Below are 12834 nucleotides of genomic sequence, written 5' to 3'. Positions count from 1 at the left end.
TGTTATGACTCATACTATCCTACCCAGGTACCACATTCATGTTAAGGATATTCAGTTCCACCATCTGACAAACAGAAGGTTAAAAGTAGGACTGTTGAAGGAGAAACAAACAAGGGAGTTTTATTTTCATCTCAAAAAGAAGGTATTTAAAATATGTCTTCCTACCCCCAAACACAGTTATTTTCAGTCACTGGAGTTTATGTAGACTTGGCTATGCCAGCAAAAGTATAAAACCACGCTTAAGAATTATCTTCTTTGCTAATTTGCAATTTTAGTGGATTCTGAAGATTGGACCCACTCAGAAAGGAAGGACAATTAGATCTTGGGAACAAGTAGAACTGTTGTAGTCTGATAGGAGAAAGGTATTGATTGCTTTGACGAGAATCATTTTGAAAATTCTATGAAATATGTTCTACAATTCAAAAAAGGAGAACATATTTTCTGAAAATATTAAGAACAAAACATTAATGACATTTTAATGTATTTTTTAAAATTTAGTTATAGTTGGACACAATATCTTTATTTTTTTAAAATTTATCTTTATGTGGTGCTGAGAATTGAACCCAGCACCTTGCACATGCTAGGAGAGCGCTCTACCGCTGAGCCCCAGCCCCATTTTAATCTATATTACTTTATTATTTTAAGAATAGAAAGAATGTGGAGCTGGGATCAGTGGTAGAGTGCTTCCCTAGCATGTGTGAGGCACTGAGTTCAGTTACCAGCACCACACATAAATAAGTAAATAAAATAAAGTTTCATCAACAATTAATAAAAAATATATAAAAAAGAATAGAAAGAATGTGTTTTTGATACTTTCTAAAAACCTGGGAAGGAGAAAACTAATGTCATGGTGGTAGAACTATCTCTTTTTGCTCTATTTTCAATAATTTAGGTATTATTAGGATTGATGAAGCACTTCTTCCAGGCCCCAAATCTCTCATCTTAATAAGAAAAATTGCTATGTATTCTTCTTTTACAGAATTATCTTTCCTTTTCTGAATCCAAACTTAATTAAAGTCCCTTCTAGCCAAAGAAACAAGATTTCTAGGACTATGCCTTCAGTATGCATACTTCCATAAGGGCTAAAATAGTCCATCTAAATGCCTTTATTTTTAACCCAGTTGAGATGAACCAAGAAAGAAACATAGTGTTACAGGTTGCCTGCAGGACTTTCTTTTCCCCAGATCAATTACAGCTGCTACCACCAAATAGAAATAGAATAGGTAGATGCTTTGGCCTTTTAATTTTACTTTTTTATAGTAGGCCCTCATCAATTATCCCAGTCCACAGAGAAGCAGTGGTTTCCAAACATGCCCAAACCATCATTTTAACCGGTAACTAGCGACATGAAGATTGAAGGAATGACCTGAATTGGATTGAAATTGGTTATATCTAGATTGCTTTTTAGATAATTATAGATACCTGAATTAATCAAAAACATGCACTTAAGCTGTGCAGAGCAGCTTGTCAAAGTCTGCTTGCTTAAGAATACCCTGTTTTTGCTCTTTTTTTAAATTCACTACAGAAGAAACACTCTACTATGGTAACATATGATGAAAGTGACACTGATTTGGAATGTAAATATATGCAGGGTGTTTTAAACCGACAGCATTTTGTATGTAAAAATACTTTAAAAATATATACTCTCTTTGAAATTCAGTTGATGGAATAAAATAATAACAATAATTTTACTCTAAATTTTAAAGTGTACATTGGAAAAGGATATTCACATACATAGGAAAAGAATTTTCATTCAATGATATAATTAATTTTTTTACTTTGTAAGAGTAAATAACTTATGTTTAAATACTTGGAACTTGAAAATTGATTTTTCACTATTTCTAATCATATAGAATTGCTGATATGTGATTTTTTTTGATCTATACAGAGGGTAATTTATTTATTTATTTATTTTTATATTCTCTTTTTTTTATTGATTGTTCAAAACATTACAAAGCTCTTGACATATCATATTTCATACATTTGATTCAAGTGGGTTATGAACTCCCATTTTTACCCCTTATACAGATTGCAGAATCACATCGGTTACACATCCACATTTTTACATATTGCCATACTAGTGACTGTTGTATTCTGCTATCTTTCCTATCCTCTACTATCCCCCCTCCCCTCCCCTCCCCTCCCATCTTCTATCTCTACCCCTTCTACTGTAATTCATTTCTCTCCCTTGATATTTTTTCCCCTTTCCCCTCAGATCCTCTTATATGTAATTTTGTATAACAATGAGGGTCACCTTCCATTTCCATGCAATTTCCCTTCTCTCTCCCTTTCCCTCCCACCTCTCGTCCCTGTTTAATGTTAATCTTTTTCTCATGCTCTTCCTCCCTGCTCTGTTTTTAGTTGCTCTCCTTATATCAAAGAAGACATTTGGCATTTGTTTTTTAGGGATTGTCTAGCTTCACTTAGCATAATCTGCCCTAATGCCATCCATTTCCCTGCAAATTCCATGATTTTGTCATTTTTTAGTGCTGAGTAATACTCCATTGTGTATAAATGCCACATTTTTTTAATCCATTCATCTATTGAAGGGCATCTAAGTTGGTTCCACAGTCTAGCTATTGTGAATTGTGCTGCTATGAACATCGATGTAGCAGTATCCCTATAGTACGCTCTTTTAAGGACTTCAGGGAATAGTCCGAGAAGGGCAATAGCTGGGTCAAATGGTGGTTCCATTCCCAGCTTTCCAAGGAATCTCCATACTGCTTTCCAAATTGGCCGCACCAATTTGCAGTCCCACCAGCAGTGTACAAGTGTACCCTTTTCCCCACATCCTCGCCAGCATTTGTTGTTGTTTGACTTCATAATGGCTGCCAATCTTACTGGAGTGAGATGGTATCTTAGGGTGGTTTTGATTTGCATTTCTCTGACTGCTAGAGATGGTGAGCATTTTTTCATGTACTTGTTGATTGATTGTATATCCTCCTCTGAGAAGTGTCTGTTCAGGTCCTTGGCCCATTTGTTGATTGGGTTATTTGTTTTCTTATTGCTTAATTTTTTGAGTTCTTTGTATACTCTAGATATTAGGGCTCTATCTGAAGTGTGAGAAGTAAAGATTTGTTCCCAGGATGTCGGCTCCCTATTTACCTCTCTTATTGTTTCTCTTGCTGAGAAAAAACTTTTTAGTTTGAGTAAGTCCCATTTGTTGATTCTTGTTTTTAACTCTTGTGCTATGGGTGTCCTATTAAGGAATTTGGAGCCCGACCCCATAATATGTAGATCGGAGCCAACTTTTTCTTCTATCTGACGCAGAGTCTCTGATTTGATATCAAGCTCCTTGATCCATTTTGAGTTAACGTTTGTGCATGGTGACAGAAAGGGATTCAGTTTCATTTTGTTGCATATGGATTTCCAGTTTTCCCAGCACCATTTGTTGAAGATGCTATCCTTCCTCCATTGCATGCTTTTAGCCCCTTTATCGAATATAAGATAGTTGTAATTTTGTGGATTGGTTTCTCTATTCTATACCATTGGTCCACCTGCCTGTTTTGGTACCTGCTGAGGGCCATTGCTAAGTAAGAATGACGCATGGCATGACCCAGGTCATTTGCAGTGACATTGCATGTAAGGTGACCTTGCTCAAGGACCAGGGCGGATCGGGGTTTAGGGCGTTCCTGGTTTAGGACAATCCGGGTTTAGGGCGGTTCCAGGTTTAAGGTGTACCCTGCTGGGAATAGGGCGTATCCTGCTGCCTCAGGCGCACCTGCTCCTTGAGTTCCCTTTGAGTTCTCGCGGGATTCAGAGAGTATTTGGGATTTCGCCTAGAACGTGTGTAGAGTGCTGGTGTGAGTTTGGGAATAAAGAGTTGCTGTTTGAATCTACAAGGTGTGAGTGGCTTGTGATTTTGTGCCCAGCCAGACTGCGGCAGGTACCAGTACCATGCTGTTTTTGTTACTATTGCTTTGTAGTACAGTTTGAAATCTGGTATCGCTATACCTCCTGAATCACACTTCATGCTTAGAATTGCTTTTGCTAGTCTAGGTCTTTTATTCTTCCATATGAATTTCATGATTGCTTTATCTATTTCTACAAGAAATGCCGTTGGGATTTTGATTGGCATTGCATTGAACCTATAGAGAACTTTTGGTAATATCGCCATTTTGATGATGTTAGTTCTGCCTATCCATGAACAGGGTATATTTTTCCATCTTCTAAGATCTTCTTCTGTTTCTCTCTTTAGGGTTCTGTAGTTTTCATTGTATAAATATTTCACCTCTTTTGTTAGGTTGATTCCCAAGTATTTTATTTTATTTTTTTTGGATATTGTGAATGGGGTGGTTTTCCTCATTTCCAGTTCAGAAGATTTGTCGCTGATATACAGGAATGCCTTTGATTTATGCGTGTTGATTTTATATCCTGCCACTTTGCTGAATTCATTTATTAGCTACAGAGGGTAATTTAATGTGGTTCAATTTAAATCATATGGCTTACCCAGAGGCATAACATGTCCCCCCTAAAGGATACCCTAAAAAATAAAAATATCAATTCTTTAAGTTTTCTATATTTGGAATAGCATCTTAAGATTTTCTATTATACAAATAAATATTTGTTCATACAATTTCCCAGTACTGCTTTCTGGAAATAGGTGGGAAATTTGGATTTCACATGAATTTAAGAGTCTAGTGTAGGCTTCTGTCCTCAACATCTCTAAGGTCTTTAATAATGCCAGGACAATTTAATGAGTTTTGTTATATTTGCACACCCACATATTTAGTACCATAATCAAAATGTAAAATGTTTCCTTTATCCTATATTTTGCTCCCTAAAACCAAAGTTCCCATATTTCTAGGTAACCACTAATCTGGTTTCTGTCAGGATAGATTAATATTGTCTTTTCTAGAACTTGTAAAATGGAATGACACAATGTATACATTTTTGTTCCTGACTTCAGCTAGCATAATATTTTGTGGTATGCCTATGTTATTACATCATAGTTTCTTTCTATTGCTATGCTTTTATATTCCAATATATAAAATTCTGTTTGTTCATTTACCTATTGGACATATATGTTGTTACAAATTTTGAGTTATTATGAATAAAACTACTATGAATACTTTAATACAAAACTCCATTTCTCCTGGGAATGTACTTAGGAATGCAATTGTTTGATCATGTAGTAAATGTGTCTTTATAATAAATTCCCAAATCATTTTTTAAAGTAGTAATATCCTGATTTTTGTTTCATGTCCTCTGTATTAACATCACTACACAAACTACTATACATTTAGTGGTTTAAAACAATACACACTTATCATCTGGAGGTCAGAATTACAAAAGGAGTCTTCTGAGGCTGAATTCAAGGTGTCGATAAGGTCTGGTTCCTATGGAGTCTATGAGGGACAAATCTTACCTTTTTCAGTTTCTAATGGCTGCCCGTATCCCTTGGTTCATGATCACAATTAGTTGTTTCTGACTTTATATTGCCTATTGTCTTTTCCTCTTTCTTATGATTACCTGAGACCCCTATGATTAAATGCATAATCCAAGACAGTCTCTTTTGTTAGTCACCTTTCTATCTTCATGACAAAATACTTGAGAAAAACAACTTAAAAGGAGAAAAGACTTATTTTGGCCCGTGGATCCAGAGGTTTTAGTCCACTTGCTCCATTGCTATGGGCCCATAGCAAGGCAAATGGTGGGGAGCAAATGGCAAAACAAAGCTGCTCACCTCATGATGGCTGGGAAGCAGAAAGAAAAAAGAAGGGTGCAGGGTTCCAATATCCCCTTTAAGGTCATGTCCCCATGACCTACTTCCTCCAACTAGGCATCACCTCCTCAAGTGTCTACCCCCACCAATAGCCCATTAAATTATAAATTTATCAATGGATTGATTCATTGATGAGGTCAGAGCCCTTGTCACCTAATCACTTCCCCAAACCCCACCACTGTACACTGCTACCTCAGGGACCAAGCTGTCAACACACAAGTTTTGGGGGACTTTTCCAATCTAAACAATAGCATCTCTTATGTCAAGATCCTTATCTTGGGGCTGAGGCTGTGGCTCAGCGGCAGAGCGCTTGCCTCGCATGTGTGAGGCCCTGGGTTTGATCCTCAGCACCACATAAAAATAAGTAAATAAAATAAAGGTATTGTGTCCAACTACAACTAAAAAAAAAAAGATCCTTATCTTAATCCTATCTATAAAGACGCTTTTGACATATAAGGTAATAGTCTCAAGTTTTGGAAATTAGGACATAGGTATCTAGATTGGCCATTTTTTAGCCTATCACAGCTTCTTAACTTCTACTCAATTTTAATCAGAATTTGGCTGAAATTCTGAGGTATATGCAAGATATTTTGTATCACCTCCCTAGACTTAGTAGCTGCAATTAATTAGGGGTAACTTTGTGCCAGATACTGTGCTAAGCAGTTTGCACACATCTTGAATCCCCATAACTATCTTTAGACTGTACAGACTTTTGCACAGGTCACATAGCATGGTGGGACTATGATTTAAACCTGTTGCAGTTTTACCTGATGTAGATGCTGTTAACCAAGATGCTACATTACATTTATCTCATTCAGCATTTCTTAACAATCTTTTTCTCTGCAACTTAGCTACCTCTCTGAGAGATGGTTTTCTAAATTGAATTCAATTGCATTTATTTATAATCTCCTTATTATGAAATATTACAGTAGATAATATAAGAAAAGAAAAAGCAATGGGGGTAAATAATCCAGTTGGGAAGAATACACAAATAAAAAGATCATAATTATACAATATGCAATAAGTTAAGTACCACATAACGGATAGAAACAGTTGTAAGGAATTCAAAGAAGAGAGATCATGTTCTTTTTTTTTTTTTTAATTTGGAGGTGGTGTAGTGGAAGGGTATTAGAAATCTACAGGAAGGTACAAGGTATTAATCAGAGAAGACCTCATGGAGTAGATTGAGCTTTGAGATGAATTCTTTTAGATTCATCAAATGTAAATGTAGATAAATCTAGGTACATTTGAAAAAATTATAGCCTGTTCTCTATTACTGGGCCCATCTTATCCATAATAACAACATTAATTATGTTCTGCATATCTAAGTGGTGTATAATTTTGGTTAGAAAGGTACTTGATTTTATTCATTACAGCTGGATAATATGCTTGAATGTTTCTTTAAGTAGGCTGAGATTACTGCCTTGATATAAGAAACACAAGAGAACCTAATAGGACCTAAGTCAAATTATTGATATTTTAGATCTTAAGTAATAAGAATTTTAATGGTAAAGATAAGTGCTTACAATTTTTGCCAGATGCACTTTAACAGTAAAGATAACTGCTTACTAAATGCCAGACACTGTTCTAAGGGCTTAATCTCTTTAATCACAGGAACCCTTTGAGGCAGGAACCTTTGTTATGCCTATCTTTCTAGATGAAAAAATATACTACAGAGAGATTGATACAAGTAATGTCAGATAATTGGTAAAATATTTGAATCTAAGTATTCCTGCTCTTGAGACCAAGTGTCTAACCATTATATATTACTAATTCTAAGAGAGACTAAGGAGACTATTACTAATCTGAACCAGAAACCAAAGTAATTAAAAAGTCAGTGTTTTGATTTGTCTGAGCTTTTTTGAAAGACTATAGTTTCTCCTTGAAATTTTAAAAGTTGGGTTTTGAGCGTAAAGAGGGTGAAGAATATGTGATTTATCCTATCAGTTATAGAGTTGGCAAAAATGCAAGATGATTTACAATCAGGACCTTTTTTGTTACTTAAAAGACATGAAAATCTGATCAGCTTGTAGGAAGAAAAAATCTGAGAGGGACCGACTGGATCTTTAGTGGACACCAGAAAGGGTCTTTCCTCCATTCCTTGGCATCTTAAACCCCAGTGAGAGGGCAAAGGAAAGCCTGTTTAAGTGCTGGGGATCCCTGAGCTGATGGAGCCATGGTGGAGCTCCATGCCTGCTTCATTCCAATCGCAGAGAAGTCCTAAGCCTTTCATCATGGCTGAGCTGGAGACAGACTATGACAGAAGGAGGTTTCTGGGAACAGATATAAGGAAAGACTCTCAAAGCCTCATGCACCCTAGCAGCAAGGGTTAAATGTAGGCCTGGAATCCCAAAGGAGGTTTAGTGATTTACACTACTGGATACTGCAGACCATGAGGGGATATGGCCTCTGGGTAAGGACAGGTATCAAGAGACAGATGGTACCGCAAGGTCAAGTGAACAAACACTCAGCATTGACCATTGCAGATGAACAATGACATACTTCATATAGAACTGTGGCCTGACTGGTGCCAGAGACTGAGCTTCCTAGAATCTGGATTATCCTTAGGGAAAGGGGAAAAGGAAAAAGAACATCATAACTGAGTTTTAAAACTGGAGAGATTGAGGTATATCTAGATCTGACTGAGATACCTTGAATTAGCAAGATCAAGTTTTCTCTTTTTTTTTTTTTTAAAAGAGAAAGAGAATTTTAATATTTGTTTTTTAGTTTTCGGCGGACACAACATCTTTGTTTGTATGTGGTGCTGAGGATCGAACCCGGGGCTGCACGCATGCCAGGCAAGCGCGCTACCGCTTGAGCCACATCCCCAGCCCAAGATCAAGTTTTCCATTAGAATAAACTTGAGAACCAAGAGAAAATCATATAGAGAAAAACAAAATAGCTGTGTTTTAACAAAGGTGACTTTTGTTGCCTGAAAGCTTCATTCTCCTTAGGGAAAGAGAAGGAAAATAAAGACACAATAACAAAGGTGATGCAGTTACCAGGCTTGCCAAAGTCTATGTATTTTGCCACAAATATTTTTCCATAAGCTTTTAGAATCTTTGTTGTTAGCATCAAGAATGTAAGCTCTAGATTATTTCATAGAACTTAAATCTTAGAGATTAAATGTCCTTAAGATCATTGAGAAAATTGAAGAGGTCATGCATGTGAAAAATTCCTGGAAAAGACCGTTATTTTCATTTTATCATTGGCAAATCCATGACTACTGGTTAACCAAGGCCTCTAAACTGCAGTTTATGTCTTTTCTTCTTCTGTCCTGCTCTGTTATAAAATGACAGTATCAGATGATGGTGGAAAGGATCATCAGTCTTCAAGTCACACGAAGCAAGGCAATATTAGGTGTCTGACTAGTTGTTAATAACAGCTTGAATATGTGAGTGTCACTGAGCTGTGAGTATTTTCTGAAGTTTATTATTTTGTCAGTTTAATGTGAGATATTTTATAGGGGAGGGGTGGAAAGAGAAGATGCAGACAATCTAGCTTCCATTTCTTATGGATTGTAATCACGTCTGTCACTCACCTGCTTGAACTGCTAAAACCCTCCAGGAGCCTGATTGTAGAAGCCTCCTGTTAAGTGGAAGAAAGTCTCTCCTGCCTCTTAGCGAATCACGGTAAACATGTCAACACATTATGGGATGCGGTAAACTTTTGAATATGTGAACATTTGATGAGAAGATCCTTTTGATTAGAACTTTTTTGTTGGTTCAATAGTCAGGACTAGTTATCCACTTTGTTTACCATCAGGTAGCTGAGACAGTGACACACACATGCTGAGATGTGGGGTGAGCTCCCTGTGAAATGTAGGAAAACACATTTAAGGCACAGGCTTCTCTTTTAGACACCAGTATTTAAAATGGTAGGTCCTGCCTCTTGGATGGTACCTAGATATTCTAAAATAGATACACTACATCCAGTACAAAATGCATTTCAGTTTTTCCCCCTCTGGGTGTTTGCAGCACATTTGTGCAAGTTGTTAAAAAACTTGTTTAGCTGAATTTTCTTTAGCACATTCTTAGTGAGATAGTAACATTTAGTATCACTGACAAATCTATTGGACATCTCTAGTAAGAATTTTTTTCTAATTATTGGATCTGTATATATTCAGGAATTGGCAGAAACTTTAAATACTGATAATTGAAGGAAGGCAATAAGTTTTAAAATTACCCCAATTTTAAGAAGAAATATTCCAGCTAATAATGACTATAGCTACACTCATTGAGCACTTATGTTCCAGAAATGGTTCAGAGTGCTTTGTATGCATTACTTCATTCAACTCAACAACCTTGTGCAGTAGTGTAATATTATTACTCTGATTTTGAAGATGAGGAGACTGAGGAACTACCTTTCTCTAGGTTACATAGTGCATGGTGAAGCCGTAACGTGAGCTGTATCACTCTCTCTCTCCAATCAGTATTCTAAACACTGGAGTAATTCTATTCCATTTTCTTTAGTCTTTATTTTTTTTGTTTTTCTTTTTTATTAAGTCTCCTCAAATCTTTTTGTTTCTTCCTCTTTCTAAACTATGCTATCTCTATCCCTTTTCCTTCTTTTTACGGGTACCCTTTGCTTTTCATTCTTATCTTCTTTTTCTCTCTGGTTTTCTCTTCACCTACCTCTTCTGTTTAGGATTACTTTTTCCAAATGTCTTCTCAATGTGGAAAATGTCTCATTAACAAACCTGAGTGTTTGTAGCCAAGGTGGTGTTTTTTTCTTTTTTTCTCTTTGTTGTTGTTTTCCTGGTACTGGAGATTTAATCTAGGAGTGTTCTACCACTGGACTATATCTCCAGACCTTTCTGTTTTTTATTTTGAAAAAGTATCTCCTAAATTGCCCAGATTGACCTTGAACTTGTGACCCTCTGGCCTCAGCCTTCCAAATGGCTGGGGTTACAGGCATGTGCTACCATGCTAGGCTGTATCCAAGTTTTTAATTAGAGACTTTGAAGAAGAGCACTGGTTTAGAATTATAAATTCTAATATTGGAAGAAATGAGAAAGATTATTTTACTGGCATTTGCATTAAGGCTTTATCTAAAGGAACTTGAGGTATTGAGTTTCCATGGGTATTCAGTATTTTGGTCACAGATGTCTTTCTCTTCCCTATTTTGTTTCTTTAGGGAAACTGGGGGCAGGGAAGCAAATGATAAGGCAGACTAGAGAGGTGATTCACCAAGTGTCAGGAGGTTAAAAATGTGAACAAAACTGGGAGTAAGAAGTGACTCACTGACTGGCAACCTGGGGAAAATTTCCCATGAACGAAGGAAAAACAAAAACAAAAAAACCCGTTGAAAGACAGTTGGCTACTGGGAGAGTCATTAAAGCAAGGTCTTCAAAAGACAGGGCACCTTGGAGGTTTGATGTAGTCATGACACAGAGAGTCCATCTGCCTCCAAACAGCTTTCCTGTTTATGCCAGACGTTTGTTAGCAATTCTCTTCCCTATTTTAAAATAACAAAAACAAACAAACAAACAAACAAAAAATCTCCACAGCTAATATTCACCCAGAACATCTATGCACCAGGTACTTTATATACTTTCTCTTCATGATAACCCCATGAAGCAGACACAAATATTACCTGCATTTTTTACCTAAGAAAACTAAGAAGTTTCATATCCTGCCACGGAACACACAACAAAGATGTGACAGAGCCATCAGCCTCCAAAGCCCCACAACCCAGCCATTTTGCAATGTCACCTCTCCCTGTCAATAAATGACTAATGTCTCAGGGAAGGTATGAATAAATAAGGACCTTCTATTTCCTGCTCATGGAAGAGCTCTGAGAAAAAATGAGAGAGTTAGCATGAGTACAAAGGAAAAGAAGGGGAGAAATAATGACAATTGAACAAAAAATATGCTTTTAAAAATAACAATAATTGATAAAAACATGTCTTGAGCATTCTTTTCTGTGCCAAAATGTTTGTAGACAACTGGCATATACTATCTTATTAAATCTTCATGAATGCCCTGTAGGTGGATGCTTTTGTTTTATCTCTTTGTGAAAAAGTAGGCATGGAGAAGTCAATCAGTCTCAGCATGGTGCAGCTAGTACATGACAGAGCCAGGTTTGAACCAGAGATCCTCTCTTCAACCACCTTGCTGAGGAGATTGAAGAAATCTTCCTAATAATCATTCGAGGTGAGGCCATCCCTCTGTCAAGGCATCAACTGACCATATCTTGGATCTCCAAACTTTTACTTGCCATTTAACAACTATCATCTAAATGATCTGGATCGCTCCCCAAAATTGTTTGAAAACAAAAAGGAAGAGAATGTAACAGAACAAGATTACTTTTAAAGAAATTGTTTTAATAAGTAGAGGAAAGTTTTGCTTTTTCTATTGTGCATATGAATTTTATGAAGTTAAGCCTAGGTCAGGAGGTAGAGATTAGCTATGTCAAAATTTCCCAACAGTGAGACCTTAAAATTTGTAAAATTTTAACAGCCCTAATGGCTGTCGCCCCTCCCTCCTACTTTATGGACATGTATTTTCAATGCCTGAATGAGGACTGTGAGCTAAGAGTCAGGAGAATTTCTTTCTTTTTTTTTTTTTAATACTACTATAACATTCAAATCTGTTTTCCATCTTTATTGTATTTTTCAAAAATACAGCTCCACAAAGATTGGGAATCAAAACCAGAAAGACAAAAAACAAAAACAAACAAACAAAACCTCACTAGTTCCTTTGCCATAGCTTTCAAAACCTTGGGCTCAAGATTAAGTGTAAAAGAAAATTTTTTATTCTTGAATAAAAAACTGAAACCCTACTATCAGGAAAGGGATAAAAAGAGACCATAATAGCTATAATTATTCCCAATGTACAAAAGTGCAATCATGCACATATAAGATTCATGATTTAAAAATTTTTTTTAGTTATACATGGGCACAATATCTTTATTTTGTTTATTTATTTATTTTTAAATTTTTATTGTTGGTTGTTCAAAACATTACATAGTTCTTGATATATCATATTTTACACTTTGATTCAAGTGGGTTATGAACTCCCATTTTTACCCCGTATATAGATTGCAGACTCACATCAGTTACACATCCATTGATTTACATATTGCCATACTAGTGTCTGTTGTATTCT

This window comes from Marmota flaviventris, chromosome 7 (assembly GCF_047511675.1).
Source record: "Marmota flaviventris isolate mMarFla1 chromosome 7, mMarFla1.hap1, whole genome shotgun sequence".
Lineage (NCBI taxonomy): Eukaryota > Metazoa > Chordata > Mammalia > Rodentia > Sciuridae > Marmota > Marmota flaviventris.
This window is presented reverse-complemented; position numbering follows the sequence as displayed.